Source organism: Equus asinus, chromosome 5, assembly GCF_041296235.1.
Source record: "Equus asinus isolate D_3611 breed Donkey chromosome 5, EquAss-T2T_v2, whole genome shotgun sequence".
In the NCBI taxonomy this organism is placed as follows: Eukaryota; Metazoa; Chordata; class Mammalia; order Perissodactyla; family Equidae; genus Equus; species Equus asinus.
Genome location: NC_091794.1, coordinates 75,541,888 through 75,568,678, shown reverse-complemented (window position 1 = coordinate 75,568,678; position 26,791 = coordinate 75,541,888). Strand labels below are relative to the sequence as shown.

Below are 26,791 nucleotides of genomic sequence, written 5' to 3'. Positions count from 1 at the left end.
GCGCTTGAGGAACCTGCAGACTCTTTGGGGCAGTGAGACACCCTTTCAAGAGCTACCAGCCGAAAATACAGGGCAGAGCATCCAAGATACCAAGTCTGTTGATAATAGTGCCCCGGGGCCCAATGCACATTGCCAGCATTCAAGAAATACTTGCCAAATGAAGGAAAGAATGGTTGACCTGGTGGCACAGACAATCTTTGTGTGTTATCCATGGGCCCCTTGGGCCTTCCATGCTCCCAGGAGATGTGGGGGACACTTGGTCAGGACCTCGGACTGCTCAGCAGTCCCACAGTTGTTTGTCATACTTCTCTGTCCCTGCTCAAGAGAGTCAACCAGGAGAGTCAACCATACTGTGTCAAACCATCAGACCCGCACACAAAACTTGGCCCTTCTCCTTTTCCTACAAAAACTCGATCGCCCTGGGAACTTTGCCATGCTTTGTCACTTTACCGAAGATTTAAGGGTGTCACGGGGGAGGGGTCACAGGTTTTCCCAACTTTATAAGTTGCCCCATAGAACACCCCACCTTCCAAACTCCAAGCTCCTGACCTGTGCCCCCTCCTCAGCCTTCTGGGAAATGTAGTCCAGGGGATGCTCCCTGACCCCTTCCTGCCGCCATCCACAGCTTTCCTTGCAGGAAGGAGGGCTGTCAGTCTGCTTCTCCCATCCCAGAGAATTCCAAGGAATATAGTATTATCCATTTTTTCCTTCCACATGAATCTCCCTAGGCCCTGTGAGTCCCCAGACAAGTTCCCAGGGGGTGGGAGGCGGTTCAGGCTCAGGGTGGAGAAGGCCTTCCTAACACTGAGAGCTGTCTAGATTGCCTGGAGGTGCTGCGCCGCCTGTCACAGGAGGTATGCCAGCGGAGTGAGAGTGCAGCAGGTCCTCATGTGTGCAGCGGTGAACTCTCAGGTATTTATTCAACCTGGGGGTTGGAAAGAATATGAAGCCAGGAACAGGAGACCTGGGTTTATGACCCCAACTCTCTTACTGACTCTCAGTGTGGGCCTGATCAAGCCCTCACCTGTCTCTGTGCCTCAGTTTCCCCATTTGCACAATGAGTGGCTGAGTGGGGAGCAGAGGATAGGGAGGTCAGACTCGGTGCTCTATCAGGGTCCCTGTGACTCTGAGACACTGTGATTTCCCGATAGCTCAAGAGTGGAAGGTGATTTGTTTTTTCTGCAAAGGGGACTGAGTGTCAAGTTTGTGGGAAATTGAGAGTGACTGGATCTTCTTATCTCTCTGGCTCCAGGCCCAGCTGGGGTTCCGTTTGGCTGCAGTAGAGGGGAGAGGGGCACCCCAGACCCTCCTCTGGTCTGTGGAGAAAGTGGAGCGGGCCCTTGGCATCCTGCATGGAGTGGGTCCAGCCGGGCAGGGTGGCCTTCCCAGCCTGTGGAGACAGAAGATGGCAGTGGTACAGAGCAGTGTGGCCTTGGTATGGAGAGCAAGAAGGGGAGCACCCCTCCATATCTCTGTGTGGCTCAGGGTCCATGAAGACAGCTCTGCTTTTGGGATGGGGCTGTGGTATGGAGCCCATACCTGTCTGTCATCCTCTTGCAAGGCAGACTCTGTGGGGAGATGGGAAAGCATGGCTGTCTCTGACTTTCATTGAGATTGGTCCAAATATTCCCAAATTTTCCCATCTAAGCTCTACAAAGATCCCTTTGATTCTTAGTAAACATTTTTTGACCAACTACCACATGCCAGGTTTTGTGCTGGGCACTGAGGTATAGGCCTTCAGCTGTGGCCCCACAGTGCACCCACCACTTGCCCTGCCGTCTTCTGGGACCACGGCCAACTTGGAGCGCATCCTCATTGCCATCAAGTTGGAGGGCATGCCGCTGGGGGGCAGGATGGTCAAGTGCTTCCAGCAGAAGGGATTCTGCCTTGTGGCCTTGAAGCTGCTCAGCCTCTGAGGAACGCCTGAAGAGCAGTGCACTGACCTGAAAGACTGCCCGTTCTTCCCGGGGTTGGAGAAACACACGAGCTCGGGGCCCGTGTGGCCACGGTCTGGGAGGGGCTGAATCTGGGGAAGACAGGGCCAGTGACGCCTGGGGAGACCAATCCAGTGGAATCTAAACCAGGCACCATTTGAGGGGACTTCCGCATCCAACTTGGCAGGAGCATCATTCACACAGCGATTCAGTAAAAAGTGCTGAAAGGGAAACCAGCCTGTGGTTTAAGCCTGAAGGGTTGGTGACCACAAGTCTTTTGCTTTTGACTGGATCTATGGATAACAGGGGGACAAAGCAGCAGTCCCTTTGACACCACTCGATGTGTCCCTGGACACAGCTCTTCATTCCACTAACTTGGAAGCAGTAGAATCAATCTTTCTTTTCTAAAACATATTTGCCAGTTAAAGTCTTTGGAAATTGGGAAAAAAAGAAAGGAAGGAAGGAAGAAATGGCCCCTGTCTTATCTAAGGAGAAAGAGACAAGCATTACAGCACAGGAGGGTATATTCCCCGACAGGAGCCCACAAAGGGCTATGGCAGCATGGTGCGGGTGAGGGGGCTGGTATCCAGATGTGGTCAGGCCGGACAAGGATACTGAAGTCTAAGCAGGAATTTGCTAGACCAAGGGAATGCAGGGAGGAAACTGGCATGTTCCAAGGAGAAGGAGCAACGCCTACAAAAGCCTATTGTAGGGGGAGAGCAAGGCTCATTCTGAGACCTGCAGTGGCTGTTCCTTGAGTGTGCATGACTGATGAAGAGCAAGGGGTAGGAAGAGTTGGGGAGAGGAGTGTGGGGCATGCAAAGAGAGAGAAGGCCAGGATCAGGCAGGGTCTGGAGCCATGTAGGGGAGGCTGAACATTATCCTAGAGGCTGTGGGAGCGAGTGAAGGGTTTTAGCTGGAATGACATGGTTGGGTTTGTACTTAGAGAAGATGGCAGTGATGCCGTGTGGAAGATGGACTGGAGGGGGAGAGCCTGGAGACAAGCTGGGAGACTGCTCAGTGAATCAGTTGAGAGATGATGATGGATGGGCTGCGGTGGTGGAAATGGGAATGGAGAGAAGTGAGTGGATTTGTGAGATTTTGAGGAGGCGAAGTCAGCAGGACCTTGGTGTCCCATAAATTCTACATTCTGAATGGTTTTGATTTACAAATCCACTGCATCTTTTTAGCAGTTAAATTTATGACATCCATTAAAATAGTAATAACTAGTACGGCCTTGGATGAGTTTCATTCATGTAGGTTTGGAAATGGGTCTTATCCAGCTAGCACCCACCTCATACCGTAACAGGCAGTCAGAACTTTGGGTCATCAGGAGCTAAATAATTCTGCCTTCTTAGTCAATATAATCATAGCTTAAAGCAGCAAAACTTGATGTTTTAGTTACCTAAAGTTAGTTGGTCACCAAGACCTGGTCTCTCTCCCTCTGGCATCACCCTCCAAACGGTCGTTCACACTGCAGTCAGAAAGATATTTCTAAAATGAAAATCGGACCATGTCTTAAAATTCCATGGTGGTTCTGAGGTTCTTCTCTCTTCTGTCTCACACCCTCTGCCTCAGTGGACCTCGCCTTCCTCCTACCTCACAGGTAGGATACTACCTAGACAAGATTTATTCTCGAATATTCTCACAGTCAGATCTATCCTGCTCTTTGGACCCCAAATCCTACCCAATAACCCTAACCTGGATGCCACACCTCAGACTCAATCTGTCCAAAATCAAGCTCTCGGCCTTCCTTCAGACTCCCACCTCCCGACCTCTCCCTCTTCCAGTTCCTCCCAGTTTAGTACGCACTTTCACCAGCCACGTGGGAGTCATCCCCGGTAATCACCTTCCCTCTCTCCCACCCTCATGCTCAACCCATTACTAAGTCAGTCCTATCTACCTGCTTCTTTCCCACTCTGCTGCCAACCCCACCCCCTGCCCCTGAATCTAGACGTCCCTGCTCTCTTGCCGGGATCCCTTCAGGAAACTTTTATCTGGAATCCCTGCCTCCATCTTGCTTTTCTCTAAGTCACTCTCTACAGCAGCCAAAGGGACTTTTTAAAATATAAGATGCATCATGTCATTCCCCACCCCCACCTCCCTGCTTAGAATCAAGCAGCGCTTCCCACTGCTCTTAAAACATCAGCTAGGCTTAACGAGACCCAGTAGGATCTGGCCTCTGCCCACCTCTGGTGGATTTGTGGTGTATCAGGTTAGCGATGCTGGAGTTATGTTTCCCAGAATTCCCTTCACTGCATATTCCAGGTGTGCAAGAAGTGCAAGAGAGTGTTTGCGGGAGATTTGGAAGGAGGAAGTGGAAGCGCAGTCGTATTGTTTTACACTCAGAAGGGCAGCGTAGGGTCCTAGGCCCTGGTGCAGTCGCTCATGTTGGCATAGGGAAGCAACTGTCCTGCGGTTCCTCCACCTGCCCTACCATCCTGGGGCTTCTCCTGGCTAGGGAGAGTGCTTAGCCCCACGGTGAAGGGCCCCCACTTCTGCAGCCACTGGCATACGCCAAGAAGGAGCTCTGGAGGACTGAGAGCTTCAGGACTCCATCTTCACATCTTTCCCTTTCGACTAGCTGCCCTGGCGACTTCAGGCCCCAGGATCAGACGTTCAGACGACAGCCTCAGGCAGACGGTAAATCACCTCCCACAGCGCATTTCAGACCCCTGTCATAAATCCCCGTCACTCCTAGCAGTTCCGTTTCTCTGATTGGACCCTGACCAATCCCCCGCCTCTCCAGGACCATCTGGTGCCCTTCTCCCTTGTGCTCAGTGAGGCCAGCTGCCCTGGCCCTCTGTTTGCTTATTTGTCTGTTGTTTTCTTGAGCACGTGACTCTCCGTCCTGTTCCCGAGCCTCTGTGCACTACTCCTTCCTCCCGGATGCTGCGCTTCATGCTGTCCGCCTGACCAACTCCTGTCCATCCTGCGGATTGCAGGTCTGCTACGTCTACTCATGGCACTAAATATTTCTGTTTTTGTGGACCTTTCCAGGTTTGTGGTTCTTTTGTGTGAGCATGTGTGTATACAGTGCGACCATCTGTATCATGTCTGTCTGCCCACTAGACTGTAGTGTTCATGTAGCAGGGCCATAGCCTATTGATTCATCGCATAGAGCCTGGCCTAGCGGAGTGGTCGACGCAGAGTAGTTCTTTAATGATGATTTATCCAAAAATTGAATGAAAGAAGGCAAAAATGAGCAAAGGGGAAAAGAAAGAAAGGAAAAGAGAAAGGATGGAAGAAAGAAAGAAAGAGAGAGAGAGAGAGAAACAAAGAAAGAAAGAAAAGGAAGGTAGGAAGAAAGAAAGAAAGAAAGAAAACGGAAGAAAGAAAGAAAGAAAAAGAAAAAAAGAAAAAGAAAGAAAGAAAGAAGGAAGGAAGAAAATGCAGTCTTGTTTGTCGTTCGATTTTCGTCTACAGGAAAGCCCTCCTAGGCAGGCTGGGGAGAGGCCCCTCTGTGGTCCCCATGATCACATCCCTTCTCACACTGGATTCTGAGTTTATTCTCTCCCCACACACTGTGAACTCTAGGTGGGGCCTGCGTGCAGAGAGGGCAATGAGCATTTGGCAAAAGGATTGAACTCTTGGCAAAGTCCGAGATTCTTAGCCTGGCATTCTAGGCTTTTCCCACAAACTCCTGCTCACCCCTTAGGCTCCTGTCTTCCTCTCCCCAAACTCTACACTGTTACCTGAACCAGCCACACTCCCTCTGAGCTTCTGCACATGCGCTTTCCTCCACCTTGGCTGGCCACCCCGTCCTCCACCTGGCAAAGTCCAGATGCCCTTCCAGCCCAGCTCAGAGAGCAGGCCCACCAGGCCGGCCAGAGGCTGGGAGGCCGGGCAGTGAGGGCTCACTCGGTCTTTGGGGCTGGCCTATTTTTTCCAAGGGTTTTCTTCCTCAGTGACTCAAAGCTTTGCCAGAAATAACAAAGGTCACTGGACCAAAGACAAAGAAGGGAGGGCTTAGGTCAATAAAGGACATGGTTTCCCTGGGTTGTGGGAAGCACACTCCCTCCACTGCCTCTGCCCGGTGGTCCTAAAGCATGCCCTGCCTCTCCCTCCCCCAGGCTCACTGCCTTTCCCTGCACACGTCCCAGAGCGAACTTGGGACCACCGGTATGTCCTGTGGTCGGGATTTCCAGTCCCTACACTGCATTCATTTGCTCACATTTACTCCTTTTGGGCTGGGCACTACGGGGACAAGATCAGCAGTCTCTGACTGTAAAGAGATGCAAACAGACAATCTCAGTGTCCTGTGACAGATGGAATCACAGGGGGCTAAAGAAGAGGGGACAAAGGAGGCTTTTCAGGGGAAGTGACATCTAGGCCTGCACCTGAAGGATTAGAGGATTTGCCCAGGCAAAGGAATGGAGAGTGTCCTGTGCAAAGAGGTGGGTGTTCCAGCCTGAGAAAACAGCAGGTAAGGCCTGGGAGCAAAAGAGAAGGAGGCATTCTGGGTGCTGGAAATGTCCAGTGTGACCTCAGTGTGGAGCGTCCGGAAGTAAGGGGAGAGAGGATGGCTGGGACCACATCGCAGAGGGACTTAGGGAGCCAGGATAACAAATGGAATTTATCCAGAGGCCGGTGGAGAGCCACTGATGGGTCTTGGTCTGTCTGACTGTGCATTGGAACTAACTGGCTTTGCCTTTATCGCGCTGTGGAAAGCTGCATTGTAACGCCTCCTCTGCTGAAAGCTCACTGCATGACCTTGGGCCTGTCCTTGGACCCCAAACCCCAACTGTCCCCAGCTCCTGGCCTCTTCATCTAGAAAAACAGGCATTTGGACTAGGTGATCTTTAAGGCTCTGCTGTCTCTGAAATGTGCTGATTCTAGGATATTCTGTTCGATTAGTTAGTGAATCGATTAAGCAACATTTACTGAGCACAGATTTTGTGCCAGGCATTTTGTAAGAAGACAAAGACCCCCACTCTGCAGGAGCTCACAGTGTGCTGGGGAGGCCAATACACAAATCTACACCCACAACACAAAGCAGAAGGAGCTCAGAGCTGTGGGAGCACAGTGGAGGGAGTGACTCACTCTCCCTGGGGCATCTGGGGGCGGCTTTGAGAGGAGGCAGCGATGAGCTGGGCCTTGAAGGATGTGCTGGGGGTGAAGATAGGGCCTGCTTTGTTCAGGAAGAATGAGTCACCTGGGGGGCTGGAGGCAGGAAACGAGGCCCGGAGGCAGGTAGCCACTAGACCCCTGCAGGCCCCGGGTGCCAGGCTCAGAGTCTGCATCCTCTGCAGGGGTGAGAGCATGAGGAGTCCCGAGGAGGGGGAGCCCATTCGCTCCGTCTTTGGGACACTGGAGCGGACTTTGCTTCATTGACTGGAGTCAAATTCCCGAGGTGCACACAGGAAAGGAGGCGTCACTTTAGAGCCCTAGCTGTGAGTTAATGACTGAAATACATGATCTTCTTGTTTCAAGCCTGACAACAACTCTCCAAGATTGAAAGGAAAATTGAGCTTTTCACAGGAGGAAACTGAGGCTCAGAGAGGGTTAGCACTGTGTCTGAGGTCACATAGTTAAAAGGTGGTGGAGCCAGGACCACACCCACCTCCCGGTGTGCCTGACTCCAGACTTTTCTTCCCACTGGCCACCCTGGCTGCCTGGTACCCAGGCCTGTGCTCGAAGCAGGTCCTTTCCACTGGACCCAGCGCCCGTGCTCAAGGGCTTGGGCCAAGCTGCTTCCTGCTGTCCTCTGGGGGTGGTAGGGTGTGGAGGGGAGTGTGTTGGGGGGAGGGGAGGAAGCACCCCCCCAATCTGGCCTGTCACTGGACACCCTCCAAGAACGGGCACAGGCTCCCCACTGCCCGGGAGGGAATAAACTCTTGAACTCTCAGCAGAGATAAAAGCGCTATCTCCTCCCAGCCCTGAGTGTCGGCAGATGGGCCTCTTGGGCTGACCTCCAGTGGGTGGGACGCGTGGGGCCTCAGGGTCTGCCTTCCCCTGGAGATGCCCCAGCGCCTGCTTCCTGAGAGTCCATTCAGCACAGCCCCATCTGGTAGAGCCTGGGGTGAGCAAGCAAGTTCTGAGACAGGTACAGGTTCCCAACCCAGCTCTGCCTCTTCCCTGAAGTGAGACTGTGGGCAAATCACTTCTTTGAACCTTAGCTTCTTCATCTATAAAATGAGGATGATAACCCCTCCTAGGGGCCAAGTGCAATTGGTTCCTGGTATACAGCAAGCCCTGTGCAAACGGGGGATCATTTCAATGCAGTGATAAAATGCAGCCCGTCTGCCTGGGTCCAAGAGTCCGGCTCCTCCTCCTCTAGTGTGTGACTCTGGGGAAGTTTACTTCAACCCAGTGCCTTGATTTCCTCTTTGATAAGATGCAGTTATGAGGGCGACCCTGGTTAATTCAGATGAAGCATCTAGGAGAGTCCTGACCCGGGGGCAGGTGCTCTGTGGGATCCGTCATTCATCGTTAGTGTCTCTCTCTCCTTCGCCCTCTGAGCGCCCAGATGGGCGTCCCCTGTCCTGCTCCTGCCCTGCTCTGGTAAGCCCCCAGCTCTCTCACTCTCTTTCTCCTCCTCTGGGCAAACCTCTCTCACCACTTCCCACTTTCCCTCTTGTCTCAGTATGGGTGCTTGGCGGGTCCCTTTCCAGCCTGTGCGGAGGGATTTGAGGCGGATGGGGACACAGGCTTTCTGGCCCAGCTCAAAGTGAGTAGACAACCCCTCTCTGTCTGCCACACCATCTGCCCAGGGCCGGAGAACAGACCATGCTTTTCCTGACCCTACAGACAGATGCCGCTGTGGTGATTCATGGACTCAGGAGCCGGAGAGTCAGGGTAGAAATGGCCTCAGAGGCTCCCTACCGGCGACACGCCCTCACCTCGTGCCCCCAGACCTACACAGAAGGCACCTGCCCTCCCATAGGAGTCTCAGGGTGGAAAGAGGGATCCAGTTTCCCCTGCTGCTAGGAATAATGCCCAAGGACCAGTAGGTCCCTGGCTGCCATGCCTGGGGACGAGCCTGCGTGTCCCTCCACAGTCACAGCCGGGCAGACTGGCTCTGAGCCTTTGCTATTTGAGGGATGTTTGGATAACCTCTTACCCCTCCTCCCCCTCCTGCAAGGCCCCACCTGATCACCCGCACTCGGGGCCTCTGCTTATCTCCTCGCTCTGAGCTCCCTATCCATTACTGTGTGCGGAGTTTTATCTGAGCCTCCCTGGAATGAGCTGATTTCTATGAATAATTGGAATAGCTGGCTGGTGACCCAGCACTGCTGCCACCAGGGTGACTTGGCTGCAGAGCGCATGTGCAGCTCTTTCTCTCTCTCCATTGCCATGGCTGTGGTCTGGTCCAGGCTGCCCTAACCTTTTGCTGGATCGCCGTTAACAGCTTTCTGACTGCTCTCACGCCAGGCTTACTGCTCCCTGCCCTCCATCATCCGCTAGTCCATCCTCCACAGCACACACAGATCGAGCTGCAAAGCTCAAACCTTCCTAGAGACCGCCCTGCCCTTGGCTTGTCATTTAGGGCCTTCCTGATTGAAGCCCACTTGACTTCTCAGCCTCACGGGTAAAGATTCACCCTCATGTTCCCTAAGTGCAAAGGAAGGCTTTGCCCAAGCTGCTCCCTCCGGCGTTGTTCATTCAGTCAGTCTGTCTACCACTGTCGAACGCCTACCTTGTCCAGGCCTTCCGTGGGGCACTAAGAATGCAGAAAAAAACAAGCACAGACCTTGACCTTAGGCAGCATACGGGCTAGTGGGAGAGGCAGATTCCTAAACAGGTCATCTGTAATGGAGTGAAACTGGTGTTCTAGAGATATTCAGTGTTGGAGGGGGTGGGAGAGTGGGTCTGTGAGAGTCCAGAGGGTCCTAACTCAGCCTGGGGTTAGTAGGGAAGCCTTCCTGGAGGAGGGGGCATAGAGTGAGTTCCTGAAGGATGAGAAAACTGACCAGATAGGCAAAGAAAACTTTACCTGTTAAACGATACTGACCTCTTGAACCAGACCAATTGAAACGCTGCTTCCTCCAAGAATTCTTCCTTGATTAGCAAGACCCACACTGGCCTCCCTCCAGGGCCAGCTCCATGGGCGTGCAGCCTGTGCAGTCACACAAGGCCCCACACTGAGAAGAGCCCCGCCCCCTACTTGGTTTAATTTTCTGCTGTTGCTGTCTTGAAATTATTCATAATTTCAATGATTTTCACTTTTCACTCGGCCCCTCTGAATCATGGAAGCACTGGTCCTCTCTCTCTCAGCTCTTGTCACTTCCAAACCTGTATTGTTTGTGCCCCCCAAATGCCCTATCTTTTCCCTGGGTAGCATCTATACCTCTGGGTGGGTCTGAGTCATCTCTGTCCTCGGGGTCCAGAACAGAGGTGAGCACTGAAGATGCCTCTGTGAAGATTTTGGTGGACGCAAGGAGACCTCACTGGAACACAGCCGTTTCTTCAAAGCCAGGATATCATCCAGTGCGAAGGGGTGTGGTCCAGCCTGCACATGCTCCAGGAATCCAGAGAGATGAGAGATGGCCGTGACTGGAGGTGTCAGAGGGTGTTTCCCAGAGGACCCTCCTCCGCTCCCCTGTCAACTGTCCCTTCTCAGCTGAAAGCCCGTCCTGCTGTCTAATCTCAATTCTTCTTGCTGCATTGCTCCCCTCCCCCCTTCTCCAGGCCTCTCCCCAGGCCTTTGGGCACAGCAGAGAGAAGCTGGGAGGTAGGATGACAGCATCTTAATTTCCCTGCTAATTACAAGCGCTGGGAAGAGGGGCGCTAAATGCCAGATAATTACTCGGGAGGAGACACGCGCCAGACTCCTGGCTGCTCCCCACCCCAGGAATTTCACTTTAATGGTTTTCTTTTCTTCTTCCTTTTTTTTTTTTTTCAAAAAAAGAGAGAGATAAAAAGAATTAAAGCCCATGGCCTTCTCTCTCCGTAGCGTCAAGAGGTAAAGAAAGCAGTCCTTTGCTTAAAGATCTCTCCTCATCAGGGACCTATATTCTGACCCTCTGCACTGGATCTGAGGAGAAGGTCTGAGCATCCGCAGCCTTGTTTGTACTTGAGTGAGGCTGAGGATGTGGAATGGGGTGGGTGGGGGGAGGAGCCCAGCCATCTCCTCCCTGCTCACCACCTGAGACACACACCAACACACACACACACACACACACACACACACACACACACGCACACCACCACCAGGGCTCTGCTTTTGAAAATTGGAAACTTGAGCTGCTGTCTGGCTCAGAGTTGCAGGGCATGAAAAGGCAGGGTGGGGTGCCCTGTGGTCCCTTCCGTGGGCTCTGTCACTCATCCTGAGGGCCTGGGGCGGGGGGGCAGTGTCACCCAGTTGCTTGGCCTCACTCCCGCGCCCTGATGCCTGCCAGCTTCAGGCACAGATTGAAAGGCTCCCAACAGGAAGCTATTAAGTTGATGAGCATTCTTGTGGCCCTGGATTGATACAGTGACGCTCTGTTTCGTAAAGCTGTTATAATTTCCATAATAACATTTTCCTCTTCTTAAATAAACTTGGACCCCAGCCCGAAGAACGTGGCTGGCTTTGCCTGGGGAATTCAGAACCTGAGATCGTGGAGGGAGCACCTCTTGGAAAGGTGGGAAGGGGAAGGGAGACGCACAGCTTCCTCAGCCAAAAGGGTGAACCTCAGATGGGTTGGGGGTGGTGGGCTGAGCGGGAATCTCAGAAGGACCCGTAACTCAGCTCTGGGCTGGGCCAGCCCCCCTCCATCAGCCTGCATAGATTCCTTATATAACACAGGGAGGCAGCCTAGTACAGTGGTGAAGAATATAGACTCCAGGTTTCGATTATAGGCTCTCTATATACTACTGTGTGATCCTAGGCAATTCACTTAACCTCTCTGTGCCTCAGTTCCCTCATCTCAAAAATAGGGATAATAATAGTATATAACTTACAGGAACGCTGTGAGGATTAAATGAGATAATATATGCAAAGTGCCTAAATAAGTAGCTGGTGCAAAGCATGTGCTCAACACCTTTTACAAGGAATTCACACAAATGACCGTGTCTCCTAGATAATTTTACAGTTCGAAGTTTCTCAAGTTCCAGAGTCAGGGAGTAAAAAAATCTTAGCACTTTTGAATCACTGAGTTAAAAAAGTCTTGAGATGATGTAGTAATGAGATGAAACAATATTTAGTAATCTGGAGTCTTAGATTCACAGAATCCTCGACGATGAAACAAAGTGACGTTCACTTCTTAAAGTCTTCAAGGGCAGCCGAACACTAGCCATCCAGCATCTGCTCCCACATCTCTGTGACATGTTGCCTCCTGTGACTGATTACAGACCTGCCCGCTTTGTCAGCCGGGGGGGGTTCTAGTTCTTCTCTTTGGGTACCAGAATGCATCGGCATCTGCTTCCTTCTCCCACAAGAGCCCTGAGAATTGAGAGGGATGGAGACATCTGGTCTACCCAAAGCCTGCTCTTCTCTGAGCTACTTTCTCTCAGAGCAAGGCTTTCCATCGTGTCTCTACTGGGCTCCCTTGGTCCCACCAAGCCCTACCGCCTAATGTCCCAGAGTGAACACCAGGTGCACCTGGCCATGGCAGGGCTCAGGAGCACTCACATCACTCTCCATTATCTTTCACCTTGGTTCAGGACCTTGCTTTTTCTGGCAAGTCAGCTTCTCTGGAGGTCAACTCCTAGAGCCTATTTCAGTGAATAATTACAGAAGTGAGTGTGTGTGTGTGTGTGTGTGTGTGCATGCTTTTGTGTGTGCAAATGTGTAGAAGATTGCGAAGGGAGCTTTGAGGCTGAATCTCAGAAGCTGAGAACACGAAGACTAAAGAGGGAAAAGAAGCAGAGTGAAATGGCTGAAAGTCCTTCCAATGGGAAGGCGGCATCTGCTGAAGTGGTGGCACGTGCAGCAAGCTGGAAAGGGCCCCATCATACATACCTTCCGACTGGTGTGCAGAACATGCACAATTCTCACGATTGTTTCATAATTTCCCATACCCATTTTCTTTGAGAGGAAGCAGACAGTGGGCCGGCAGGAGGTCCATTAGCTCCTAATGCTAGTGTGACTGTGAGTTAAAGGTATTTCCCCCAAATATAACTGGCTGGGCATCTTGACGGGCGTTGAGAATGATGCATATGACTATCTGGGTGTGTCCTGCACCAAGGTGCCTGGCCAAAGGGCAAGTTGGGACCAGTGCTCTGCTCACAAGACCACATTATGACATGGGCTGCGTCCAACAGAAGGGACATCTTTCTCTAAAGCACACACAGGTATCCTAAGGTCTACCAGTAGGCAAGGGGGCAGTGGAGGGGGCGATGAAATAATGAAAAATGTAGGTCCAGGGACATAGGAACTGGGAAGGGTGACAAATTTATTTTTCAGTGAGAGGCACAGAAGTGACTCAAACTCAAGCCCTTTCCTTGAGAAGCTCCAATCTAATGCAGGAAACAGACATCTAAAGAGACTGTGATGAGAGAGCTGGGAGCCTGGAGGAAGGTGGGGATGGGGCTACAGCTCTGGGTCCTGGAGGATGAACAGGGGTACATCAGGTAGGGGAGGCTGGAAGGGGAGGCCTAGGCAGCATGATGATGTTGGAAAATGGGGAACGAAATATTGTAATTTACGAGAAATATATATTTGGTCATTCAGATAACCAAAATATATTTCTCACATATATTTGGTCTTCGTCCACGGTTCCTGGCTCACAGCTCCCAAAACTCTTGGAATTTCCTGAGTGATAAGAGCAATGAGAGCATCTTTTGTCATAATATTTGGTCTCTTATCCTCAGTTCCTGAAATCCCTTCAGAGCCATAAAGGTGAAATGGATGTCTTGTTATTCACAACAAGCCCCTTTCCACCACAACTGGGTTTATGTTTATGAGGTGAGTTTCAAAAAGCACCCAAGGATGGGGTCTGGTTGCCAGGGAAACCACATATGATTAGAGGGTTGGAACTTTCGGTCCCACCCCTTGATTTTTGGGGACAGGGGTTGAATCAATCATCAACGACCAATGATTTCATCAATCATGCCTATGCAATGAAACCTCCACCAAAACCCAAGAGGACAGGGCTCAGAGAAGTTCCAAGTTGGGGAACAAGAATCCTTCCAAGTGCCACTGTGGTGGGCCCCAATCCCCACGGGGACAGAGCTCCTTTGTTTGGGACCTTGCTCTATGTATCTCTTCATCCGGCTGTTGATTTATATCCTTTAATATCCTCTGTAATAAATTGGTAATCTAGTGAGTAAACAGGTCTCCTGAGTTCTGTGAGCCTCTCTAGCAAATTAATCAAACCCGTGGAGGGAACCTCTGATGTATAACCAGTTGGTCAGAAACAGAGGTAACAACCTGGACTTATAATTCGTGTCTGAAATGGAGGGTGGTCTTGTGGGACTGAACCCTTAACCTCTGGAATCTGATGCTATCTCTGGGTAGATATCGTCAGAGTTGAACTGTAGGACACCCAGCTGGTGTTGGAGAATTGCTTGGTGCTGTGGGAAGCCCCCCTCCCGGACAGTGGAATTGGGTATTAGAATCATCTTAGGAATGATTCTCAGCAGCCAGCAGAGGGCTTAGCATGAAGAAGGACCTATCTGATAATGGACGAGTGATTTAATGAAGGTGCATGGGTGAACATGGGGGAATTGGAGGGGATAAAGTTGGGGAGATGAGCAGGGCCTGGATCTGGAGGGTCTCCGCAGGCTGCGTGTGAAGATGCTCCAACACTTCTCTTGCTGTTGAGGAGCTACTGACTGACAAGATCAGCTCTGTTAGAATGATCCCTCTGGCAAACGTGTGGAGGTGGCTCAGAGGGATGAGACTAGAGCAGGGTCACCATTAGCCACATGTGTTGTCCCTGCTCTATGGCAAGCCCAGAGCTTGGAGCTGGGTGAGTGGGACTGGCCAGACTGTGGTGCAGGGACCTCCGAGGGCTGAGGAAGGCAGAGTCGTATGCATGACGGAGCGGGAGTATGCATGTGCAGCGGGAGGGGGTGCAGGAGGCAGAGGCACCCCTGGAGGCTCCTCAAGCCTGGCCTCACGGATGTGGGCTTTCTCCACCGGCAGGAGCGTTACCTGCCCAGACTTGAGGCTGCAGCACCTGGAGTCTCTCCCAGGATGGACATGAGATAACCTCCGCCCCAATTCCAGAGCTTGGAATCCAGGGACCGCCTGAGTTGCAAGATCAGCAGCTCTGACCCCAACACCTGCCTCCTCCCCCAGGCACCTCCTCTGGAAAAGCAACATCATGGCTGCTGGGCTGTGTGGAAAAGGAGCTGGAGGTGGTGGGAGGCTCAGGTGGGCAAGACTGAGGGGTCTGAGAAACAAGCAAAGCCTGAGAGAAGGGGACGCCTATTGAGCCCCAGCTCTGCCCGGTGACCGTGGCTAGGTCGCTACGCCCCACCCTGCCCACATCTAGAGAACTCCTAGAACATCGGTCCAAGGAAGGGGCAGAAGAAGCTCTGCAGCCCCTTCATTTCTCTGATGGGGACCCTGAGGCCCAGGCTTTCTAGTCTGCTTTGAAAGAGGCAGGTGGATCCAAAAGGAAAAGGAGAGAATCTGAAGCTCATGGAGGACCGTAGGGTGAATGTTTCCCCTGAGGGAGGAGAGGGCACTGAGCATGTGAAGGAGGCAGGGGCCAGGCCAAGCAGCCCTTCTTTCTTCCTTGTTTCCTGTAGCCTGGCATTCATGAGCCTCTGTGATCAGCCCTCACCTGCGTCTGCAGCCACGGCTCTAACTTAGGCCTCTCCACCCCGACCTAGGCTCCAGCTCCTTGCTGTTCTCCAAGCTCCTCTCTCCTTCTCTGTCTCCTCCTGTTTGTCCATCTCACGTGCCCTCCTGTATGCTGCCCATCCCCAGTTCCCTTTCCCGTCCGCCTTGGAGTGTCCACCGCCTTCAGCTCAACTGCGTCCCCTCGCCAGCAACCCTTGTACTTTTACCACCTCTCTTTCTGCTTCAGCTTTCAGTCTGGAGCCGTGTCTCTCCCTTCTTCTCTTAGGAAACGTTCTGTTTCACCTCGGATCTTAATTGTGTGTGCCCATGTGCTTGGAGTCAGAGGGCCTGGTTTGAAGCCCTGCTCTTAAAAGTGATATAAGTGTGGACATAGTCCTCAACCTCCCAGCGCCTCGTTTCCTTTTTTCTTTCTTTCTTTCTTTCTTTTTTTGACAGGGGAAGAGTCACCCTTCACTAACATCTGTTGCCAATCTTCCTCGTTTTTTCTCCCCTCCAAAGCCGCAGGACATAGTTGTGTATAGCTGTAAGTTCTTCTATATGAGCCACTGTCACAGCATGGTGACTGACACATAAGTGGTATAGATCCACGCTTGGGAGCCAACCCCGGGCCACCAAAGCAGAGCATGCCGAACTTTAACCACCAGGCCATCAGGCTGGCTCTCATTTCCTCGTTTCTAGAATAAAGAAATACATCTTTGAGACAGGACATCCATCTGTCCTGGCGTGCCTGGGACAGTCCTGGTTTATGCCTATTGTCCTGTGTAATTATTAATAGTACTCCCTTTCACTCCCAGAAGTGTCTTGTTTTGTATGATAAATTATATGTTCACCCTACTCCTGAAGCTCTTATGAAGATCAAATTAGATAATCCGATGAGATAACCGCGTAAAGTTTCTCAGCAGCACGCCTGGCACAGAGCGAGTACTCATTAAATAGTCGCTGTTGTTATTTTGTTCCCCACAGACGAGCTCCCTGAGGGAGACACCGTGTCTGAATCTGTTACAATGACCAGGTGAGAATGACAGATAACCCGAGAATTTAGACTACAATCAAGTCCAATAAATGCTCAAGTGATGTTGAGGTGACTTTGTCTCTCTTTCGGGACTCAAAAGCCTGTCAGCAGCATTGTCAATCCCCTTTTGGCCTGAGAACAGGGGAGAGACACATCTCCTGTGCACCTACTGTGTGCGAAGCTCTTTTTTTTGTGTTGTTGAATCCTCACATCCTCTGGGGAGGTGGGTCTTATGCTAAAGGCCTGTGGCCACAAAGAGCAGTTCTGTTTTGGGCTGAGAAGAAATAGGGCCAGGAGTAGGCAGAGATGAAGTTGGAGTCAGCAGTGAAGAGATGGCTCGAGGCTTGTGAGGCCCAGGAAAGGAAGCTGTGCTGTGAGAGCCGCTGCACGGTCTGAATCCAGCCAGAGACATGGGCAGAGTCAAGTCCGCACTTTAGAAAGACGGCTTTGGCCCTGTGTCGGGTGTGAGACCGGAGGGAGATGACTAGCCGAAATCCAGTGGGGAGAGGATGAGGGGCGGGGCCAGTGAACTGGAGAAATGTCCATGGATGTCTGGGGCTCTCATCCTGCTTAGCACAACACCTGATGCACCTTTGTGATTAATATTGATTGAGAATACTATCATTTATTATGAAAATAATACTAATAGTAAGAATGATAATAGGGCCTACTTTTGAGCATTACGATGTGTGATGGAAAGTGCTTTACCCACATTATTTCATGTAATCCTCATAACCTTCCTATCTGGTAGGTGCTATGACTAGCACCATTTAACAGACGGGGAAACTGAGGTCCAGAGAATTTAGATGTTTTGCCCAAGGTCACCTGCAGCTGAAAAGAGATGAACTGAGGATTTCCAGGCATGGCTGTCCAGCTCCTGTGCTGAGGCCCTCATTTTGCCTCCACACACAGTGCCTTGGAGGGATTTCTCAGTGTCTGGGCCCCAAGGAGAGAGCCGGAAGAGAAGCCCCCGTTGGGCTGGCCCTGGAGGAGAGAGGGTGGGTTTATTGTGTAACGGGGTCACTGAATGAGAAGGGTTCCAATGGCGATGGTGGAGCCTCTGTCCCCCAGTGATGCCTTCCACCGCTAAAGCCTCTGCGCTGACCTGGGGAGGCAGGGGAGGGAAAAGGAGGGAGTGATCCCCTCCCACCCCACCCACCCGGCTATGGGCTCCCTGGTGCTTCTAGGATCATCTCTCTTCCAATCCCAGCTCTGTGCAGTGGAGCCATCCAGCTTCCTCCAGAGACCACCATCTCTCTTCTAATTGGTGGAAAATTGGTTGCTAACTGTCAGGAAATCGCCGATTTTCCATCCATTACTGGGGGGACCAGGGCTGTGTAGCTGTGGGGGACTCTGGGTGGGAAGCAGATGCTGATTAGGCCTTGCAGTTAACGATCGGGTTCGTGGACCTCCTCAGGCAGTCCTCCCAGACTGCTTATTAACTCCCTGCGAAGACTCATTGGGTTGGAGATATTGGTTAAATGGAACGCAGAGCCACAAAAGAGTGACTATTCATTAGGCTTCGCTTGTGGGGAGGGAGGAGACCTGAGAAAAAACTGTGGCCTCCATCCAGGAATGTTAAACAGCCCCATAAGTTGGCAGAGAACTTTATAATTGCTGCTATTAAAATATATGTATTTATATAGGTGATTTGTCAGAGGAAAGAATTTCGGCACTGGGGGAGATCCTGCTGTGATCTCACCTGGGATTAAGTTGTTAGGGACTAGATATTAATTAAGACTGAGGGCCCCAATCCCTTCCTAATTAGCTCCTGGAGTATAATTTGCCTGCAAATGCTACTGTTACAATCACCTTGAATTTGTCTGCAGCTTCCTCCAGCTGGATTGAGTGAGCAGGAGGGTGGGGGGGGGGCGGGGCTGGCGACGGAGACCTGGGTTCCACGTGCACCGCTCTCTCCTTGGCTGGGACGTTGAGCCCACAGACTTGGGGAAGAGTCAACACCGGCCCAAGGTTGGGAATATATTGATGCCCAGCTGCTTCTGCATTCTCTACAAGCCAAGCAATCCAAAGGTTTTACCGAAGAGAAGTCAGGGAGTTCTCCAATGGGACCCAAACTCAACTGTGAACAAGGCTCTTCGACGATCAGGAAATGAGGGCATTTGTCAGTCTCAGTGACGGGCAGAACCGTTCCCCAGCAGTTCTCACCCCACTGAACCCCTCTGTCCTCTGACCAGTCCACCTCTATTCCCTGAACACTGTGCGTCTGTGTTCTCCCAGCTCCAGAAATTCTTCCCTTCTGTTCACCACCTTCCCCACCTGGCAAACTCCTATCCATCCTTTAGCACCTAAATTCAAAAGTCCCTTCTTTATTAATCCTTTCCTGATTGTTCCAGACATGGCTAGTTGGGCCCTCCCCTAAACCGCTTTTCTTAAATCCTCTATTCAATACTTCACCTCTCCTCGCCTTGCAAGATGACGTCTATGCCTTGGTGTCACCTATCAGACTGTGAACTTCTTGAGGGTAGGATCATACCACGTCTGATTCAACTGGAAATCTGCAGAGCTCATCCCAGAGCAGGCAGCAAAGTTGACTGAATTTGCTTTGTGTTTTTGGCTTGCGAGTGTCTTTGAGAAAGGACTCCCAGTCCTTTGCCTCTGGAGTGAGGAGGAAAATGGGCTCTGAGAGCAGGTGGTGCCCTGGTTCTTGGGTGGTGTCTGGGGCTGTGGGGTCTGGACCCTGTTCTCAGCCCCAGCACAGGCACTTAAGAGGGAGTCCTAAGTCCCTACCTTACCCAGGGCTTCTGGGCTTGAGGCAGACTATTTGAGAAGCCAAGGTCTATATCTTTCTGTCCTTCTTCCTGAGATCCCTAACACAGACCTGGGTGTATGAATGGGGTTTGGAGGAGAAAGTGAGGCTGTGTTGTACTGAATCCGATTGGCCAGGATGGAACCCACAAAAGAGATTGAGAAAGCCTGTTCAAACCCAAGCCCCTCGGCAGAGGCGTTTGCCCGCAGCTCCCTGGGCTGGGGGCTGGGGATCAAAAGCAAGGGAGGTGCTGGTGACTGGAAATATAAACAGGTTCAAGAAGGGCTTAAAGAAATTCCTGGATGACAGATCCCTAGCAGGTAACAGGTCATTAATAACCATGAAAGATGATGACAATAACAATAATAATTAATAATAACACCTCCAAGAGAGCTTTTATACTTTTAAAAGCTTTCTTTTCTTGCCACTATCTCATTAGATACTCACCACCCACTTGGGGGAGGGTGCGGATGCTCAGAAAGGTGAAGGGACATGCCTGAGGCCACACAGCTTGTTCAGGGCAGAGCTGGCAGTGGATCTGAGGAGCGTTCCTGACTCCCCCCCAGGACTTTCTTAGTGGGTGGGTACACTATTCGGGGGAGGTGTGGGGTGCGTCCTGAGCCTGGAGCCCCATTTCTGGTCCCCAGTCCCGCATTGTCACACTGCTTCGGCAAACTCTTCACTCTAAGCGTGTACAGGGTCCTTGTCCTGCGCTGTCCGTGATCTGCCACATGACCTTGAGCAAGAGTCTCCCACTCACTCCAGTTTCTCCATGTGTGCAATGTGGTGGTTGCATATTCTGGGAAGTTACCCTCTTGGATCCACTCTTTCCTGTCTGTCGGGCGGGGTAGTAAGAGTGCCTGTCACGAGGCGTAAATGGCGCAGTACAGGGAATGTGCTTAGCGACCTGCCTGGCACGCAGTGAGCCCTTGGCAAGTAGGAGTTTGGGGTGATGCCTAAGGGGAGCAGCCCCGGGTGACCCGCTCCAGGCTGGTGCGGGACAGGCTCAGAGGGCAGAATTTTGTCTTCTAGCTGTCTGTCTGCTGTGCTCCCACACAAGGGTTTTCCAGCGGGTTCTGTGGACCCTGGTGGACTTCTGGGCAATCTTCCTCAAGTTTCAGGGACGCCGCAACACTTCTCTAGAAGGTTACTGGTGATCTGTGGTACCTTGCTAGACTCCCAAAGGGGCTATTTTATGTAGAGTGAGGCTTTGGAAATGGTGTGAATTCGCCAGATGTGCTCACATCTGAAGTGCGTGAGGATGTTTGCTCTGAAGCTCCTTTCTCTTATGTTATCCTCGCATTACCCGATCGTTTGGAGGACTTGTTCCCAAGTGAAAATCATGGTCCCCCTGGGGGAGTGAAAGGAGCCAGTGCTGCCACCTACAGACAGAGAAGTGGTTAGATCATTTCACGAGGAGCCTGGTTAACAGCAACAGAAAAAGAGAGGAGAGAATTCGTTACCAACCCCAACTGCCCTCTCCTATTAGTACCCTTATATTTTAAGACCTATCATTGTTCTCCACTATTGTCTTCAGATGTCCCACCTTAATTGAAATTTCTGGTTGCAAACCCAGATGCATCTGGTGCCATTTCCATTTGGGAGTACCACTGGAGCACCGACACCATCACAGTGCCTCATATAGAGTACGAAATGACTCAATTTCATGGATTGTTCATTATCAGTGAATGGCTATTATATATTGTGGAATTACCTTGGTATCAGATCAAGATTTGTGAAGGTCCTGTGCAAAGCTTCGGTTAAGCAGATCCCACTGGGATGGGATGATCCAAAGGGAGGTTCTAGGAATTGGCCAAAGAGGGAATTTTTGTCCCTGTGGATCAGTGGACTTAGAGGAGCTCCCTGCAGCACAACTTGGGCCAGTGCCTGGAGAGCAAAGAGGGCATGTTCTGGGGTCAGAGATGTATCTGGCTGGTGTGTGGAACAGGGAGGAGAGCTGTGAGTCCCTACACTCCAGGTCTCATGGTGGCATTGTGATTTACATAGCCACAAAGATTGTCAACAGTAAGTGAACTTGCATTGGACAACGGGGCAGGGGGACAGAGATGTTATAGACTGAGAAAAGCAGACATATATAGACTATTCTTAGGGCAACATACACTAGAACACCTCAAGGAGCCCAGTGGAATCTTCTCCACGTATCAAAGGAGGAAATGGGAGCTCAGAGTGGGGAAGTGCCCTGCCCCACGTCCTCCAGCAGGTCCAGAGCAGAGGCAGGACTAGAACCTAGTCCCCGGCCCCTCCCCACAGGAGCTCTGGGAAGGCTCTCACAGCAGGTGACCTCCCCCCGAACAGGACCTTGCTCTCCACCCAAAGCTCCCTTTCCCTGAGGGCTACGGCGACGAAGCTTAATCTTTAATGAACTGGCTTTCAGTTTAACTTCTGCTTGGCAATGATTAATACCCAGTGACCTAGTCTGGCATCTGGGGATCCTGACCAGGACTGACCCACAAGGGTGTTGGTGGCCTCCAGGCCGGGGCGTGGGCTCGTATGCAGCTGGATGAGGTTTGAAGTTGTGCTGGGATGGCCTCGTACCTAGAAGAATCCCTTTTCTCCTGTGCCTGGAATTCCATCATTAGATGTCACTCTTCGGAAGACATCACACTGCCCCTATCAGGGGAGCGAGGGATACAAGTTGTGTTCAAAATCCTCATTGGACTATCGATTGGACAGTTCTGGTGTCCAGCAGCTCAGAGGAATGACAGGATTCACGATTTTTAGTCAAAGATTACCAGGCTAGTGTGACGTCACTGGATCCACAGCACAACCAGACCATATGCTTCTTACGGGTGAGGGCAGGGTCTGGAGGGCAGAGAGTGTGGGGAGAGAACCCCGAGATTTGCAACTGGGGAGACCTCAGTGCCCAGTCTAGCTTCTGACAGTCGCTAGCTGGAAAATTTGGGTAAGGCTCCCTCAGCCTCAGTTTCATTGTCTATCAAGTGGGGAAAAGAATACCTCCTTCCAGAGCCTTCTGAGGATGAAAGAGAATGTGCATGTAAATTGTCTGACATAGAGCAGGCACCAGCAAGCTGGTGTTTCTTCTCCCGTTTTCTGCCTTCTCTGACTTGCTTTAGCTGACCCCTGGAGTGAGGGAGAGAAGATTCCAGGTTTATGTGGGGCAGAGGGTTTTTCTCACATGCTCTGGGATCGTTACAAGACCTGGGTCCTCCCTGTGCGACAGAGTTAGCCAGGCATCAGAGCTCAGCCTTTCCTCCTCTGGAGGCAGCTGGAACCAGTGAGCAGGGCTGGGTCCACATCCCTCAGTGTGCACCTGCCTCTTCTGCTGACGAGGGCAGGGAGAGCGCCTCAGTCTCAGTCCATCACGGCCTCTTGCCTCTGTTTTGTGTCTTAAAACCAGCACTGAGTTCGGTGGCAGCTTCCTCCCGCTGCTGCCTTGTGGGCTCTCTCACACGTTGGCATCCTTGGCTTGGTGCTGTGTTTCAGTCCTCTGCCCAGGCTGCTGCAGTGTCTGTTCCCAGGTTCCTTGTGAGAAGCATTGCCAGACAGGAGGACTAAATGAGACAGTGGCATTCCCTCCCTTTACGGGCCAGCTGTGCGGGGCTGCCCACGGCTGCCTGAAGATGCCTTTCTCTTTCCTGTCTCCCTGTCTTCTTCCTCTCACCTCTCTGGACTGCCATTCTCAGAAGCTCCATCTGGAGAACTGCTCATCATTTGGATCAGGGATTCCTTTCCTGATCCCTAGACTCTGGGCCCCCGAGCCCTTGGCTTCCCCATCCCAGCTTTCATCGCTCTGCATGTGGTCTGTGTGCCTGCCCGTCTTTCCTATAGACTGGAGGCTCTATGAGTTCCCAAGTCCTGGTTTGGGGCTCAGTGCCCAAGGCCATTTTTCTGGGCTCGCTGAAGTGAAGTCCTGTATGAAGGCAGGAAAGTGGCTCTCATGGGCTCCCCAGGGAGGATCGATTGGGAGGCCTAGTTTGGGGGGCAGGCAGGCAGAAGCAGGGAACCATGAAGCCCCTGGCGGAAGCCGTGTCTCCTGCTCTGTTTTGGTTTTTGCTTTTGTGTGCTTTTCATTTCAGAAGTTAATCTAGTTAATGCCAACGATGTCATTTCGGCAAGCCAGCAATTTCCTTTTGCCCTTTATTTAATGAGCCCCCGCCCTCACCCCAATCTCTATAATAAAAGGCATGCAGGTGGGTAATTACAGAGGTGTGAAATAGGGGTGCTGGGCCAGGGCCAGCTGAGCATTCTGGAGCATCCGTTGGGGAGGGTTCTGGGGGAACTACCCAGCCCCACTAGTCAGTTCCAGGTAGGGAATTTGAAGCTTAGAGAAGGTGAGGAACCTATATAAGGCTATACAGCAGGCAGAAGGCAGGGCCAGAACAGGAATCCAGGTCCTTAACCCCCAGCTGGGGTCCTTCCCACTCCTCAGTGCCAATTCTATCCCTTTATGTGTATCCTAGGGAGTATGCCATGGGAGTTCCCACCTGCCATCAATTCGTCCATCCACCCATCCATCAACCCACTCATCCATCCATCCATCCGTGTGTCTCATATTCTATAGACACCTGTTGAGCACCTGCTGTGTGCCAGGCACTATGAATACAGCAGGGACCAAGACTGTCACAGCCCTGTCCTCACAGAGATTGTCATCTCCAATTACAGTCACATTCAACCTGATGGAGGCGCACAATGTGAACAGATGGTTTCGGTATGAGGTTCAAGAGCTATGTTTGGTGTAAGCATCGGGCCCCTAATTCTGCCCACGAGGTCACGGAGAACTTCTCAACGGAGAGAATAAGGCATTGTAATGAGTCTTCAAGGACAGGAAAGAGTTTGCAAAAAGTGATGTGCTAGAGCATAAAAAGTTTTTAAAAGGATCTGGAAGGACATTGACCCAAATGTCAACAGGGTTTATCTCTGGGGAACGGGAGCTGGAGGGTAGTGAGTGGGAAGGGAGAGAGGACAAATCTTTACTTTCTATTTTCTTTCTTTGATACTATTTGAATGAGAGTGTGTATGTATTAGCATTTAATAAAAACAGATATTTCTATTTGGAAAAAATAGTCTAGGGTATTTAAGGAACATCAAGTGGCTCAGTGTGACAAATGCAGAGTGTTGGAAGAGAGAGGGAGTATATGAGGCCATGGAGGTCAGCTGAGGTCAGTCTAAGAGGCTCGGGAAATGATAGCCTAAGGAGTTCTGATTTTAACCATAGAGGCCCATGAAGGCAAGAGAAGAGGCCACATCTGCAGAGCCTGGCAGTGCCTGGCACATATTAGATGCTCAATTAAAATTAATCCAGACCTGGCGTAGAATGAACAGGGACAGCCAGATAATGTGGAGTCATCTAAGGTGTGGAGGGCTGTGAAGATGTGGTGTTTTGCCACCATGTGTTGGTGGCAGTGATGGGACAGTGGGGAACCCACTGTGGGAAAATGTGTACCCGCAGAAGTGAGTAAAGTAGTGTGAGGAATCCTGTACAAAGAGAGGAAGGAATGCAGTGGTTTCTTCTCAGACCAGAGGAGTGTGGAAGGGGTCCAGACCTGTGGACATGGGCACAGGCTGACAACCACGGGGAGCCCTTTTTTATATAAGAAAATTCTCGGCACACAGCCTTTTTCAGACCAGACAAGAGATTTTGGTGTCCTTTGTGGCCACAAACCAGTTAGAGCAGGTCACCATCACTGTTGCCTCCCAGATGTGTCTGCTCGAATCTCTCTTCCCTTTGGTACGTCTTCAACACTCCAGCGGGGGGAGCCTCCTAAAATGCAGCTCTGACCGCCTTGCCTCCCAGCTTGAGTTCCTCAGGATGCAGTTCAGTCCCTCACCCCGGCCCAGGAGGCCGTTTTGATCCACCCCTGCTTATTTCTCCAACCTCATCTCCCATGATCTCCTACTCAAACCCTACCCTTCAGCCAACGCCGTCGCTCCCAGTTAACCAAGCTACTTTGTGCCTCTCTTTCTGCCTGGATCAATTCTTCCCTTCTCCTTAGGAGGAGCCCACCCTCACCCCCTCCCTCCACCTCCCATTCCCCTGCTGAACACTGAGCCCTCCTTGAAGGCTCCACTTTGGGGCTGTCTTCCCTCTGCAGTCTTTTCTGATCACATCCTCGCTGCTATGTGTGCTTCACTCCTCTGAGCGGCCTCGCTGATGCCGTCCTTGGACCTTGTGCCCAAAGTGCTCTGTACAACTAGATGGATTTACTAGTAAAGCACCACGACACCTCACTGAACTTAGTATGTGCATGTCCACCTCTCCCCTGCCACCCTCCCCACTGTCCCCTCTTCCCTGACTATAAGTTCCTCAATGTCAGGGACTATCATCTTCTCTGCTGAGCACCAGGCACAGAGGCTGGGACGCACCAGGTATTCAGTAAGTATTTGGAGACCAATGCATGAATGAATAACAGGACATCCCTCTAATGATTTCTCTTGTAAAACAAAAAATCATATCACACCCCTACCTTCCCTCACTTTGAGGTGCCAGGAGGGTCTCAACATCCCTATAAGAGACGGCCTCCTGCACTAGAAGGATGCTAGGTAGGAAAGCAGGGGACCTGAGTTCTAATCCAAGTCCCTCCGTCCTTGGGAGATGCCCTGTCCTTCTCTGGGCCTCAGTTTCCCCATGTGCACAGTGAGGATAATCATCCTAGTGCTACTTTCCCATAGAAATGTTGTGAAGCTCAAAGATGAGACCAAAACCACTTACTGTGCAAACTCCAGGCAGCATTGATGTGGCAGCTGCGGGGGGGATGTGGTCGTCTGCCAAGCAGCCATGCCCAGGTTTTTTGCTGGGGAGGCTCCACACCCACGGCTGATGGGGACCTACTCAGAGACTCTTTCTCCCTTCCTCCAGTTCACCCATGTTGTGGGGCTCAGAGATGTTAATTATTAGGCCCCAGCCCACCCGGAGAGCCTCAGATGAAAGCAAGCTCAGAGTGTAAAGTCGAATCGATGCCCCGTGCCTGGCGTCAGGGCCTCGGCTCGCTCTGCCTGGAGATGGATCATTAATCCAGACACTCTGACCTGGACCACTGGGCCCAGGAGGTCCTGAAACATTCCTGACCACCCACAGCTCAGAAAGGCAGCCCCATGAGGCAGCCAGCCTGCTGCTGAGTCTCAGAATTTTGCAATCTCAAATGTTAGATGAGATCCGGAGAGCAGCTAGTCCAGACTCCCATCCAGGGCAGAAATCCAGGCTCAGTTTGTACTCTTGCCCCTGAGAGATTATCTGCAGAGGTGCATCTTGACTGACTGCCCTGGACTCGGAGAGGGCAGATCTGTGTGACTGTGGGCCTTGCCTTCTCCCTCTGTAGAAGTGTGACAAGGGTACCTAACCCACAGGACTGATGTTAGGCATAAATTAGTTTGCTTGAAAGTTTTATTCTGAGATTTGTAAGAATGATGTGAGCTGTCAT

The 26,791-nt window shown here is 51.5% G+C and overlaps 2 long non-coding RNA genes across 2 annotated transcripts in view; one reads left to right on the top strand and one right to left on the bottom strand.

Moving 5' to 3' along the window:
* The window catches only part of LOC123285863 (uncharacterized), a 46,939-nt gene that overhangs the window by 3,108 nt on the left and 17,040 nt on the right, over nt 1–26,791 (top strand). The gene's annotated exons all lie outside the window — the stretch shown is intronic.
* Nucleotides 426–26,271, bottom strand: LOC123285865 (uncharacterized). The gene is made up of 4 exons (XR_011503405.1): nt 26,083–26,271; nt 10,225–10,395; nt 3,340–3,428; nt 426–1,390 (listed from the first exon to the last, which is right to left on the bottom strand). It is a non-coding gene; the product is annotated as an uncharacterized lncRNA (long non-coding RNA).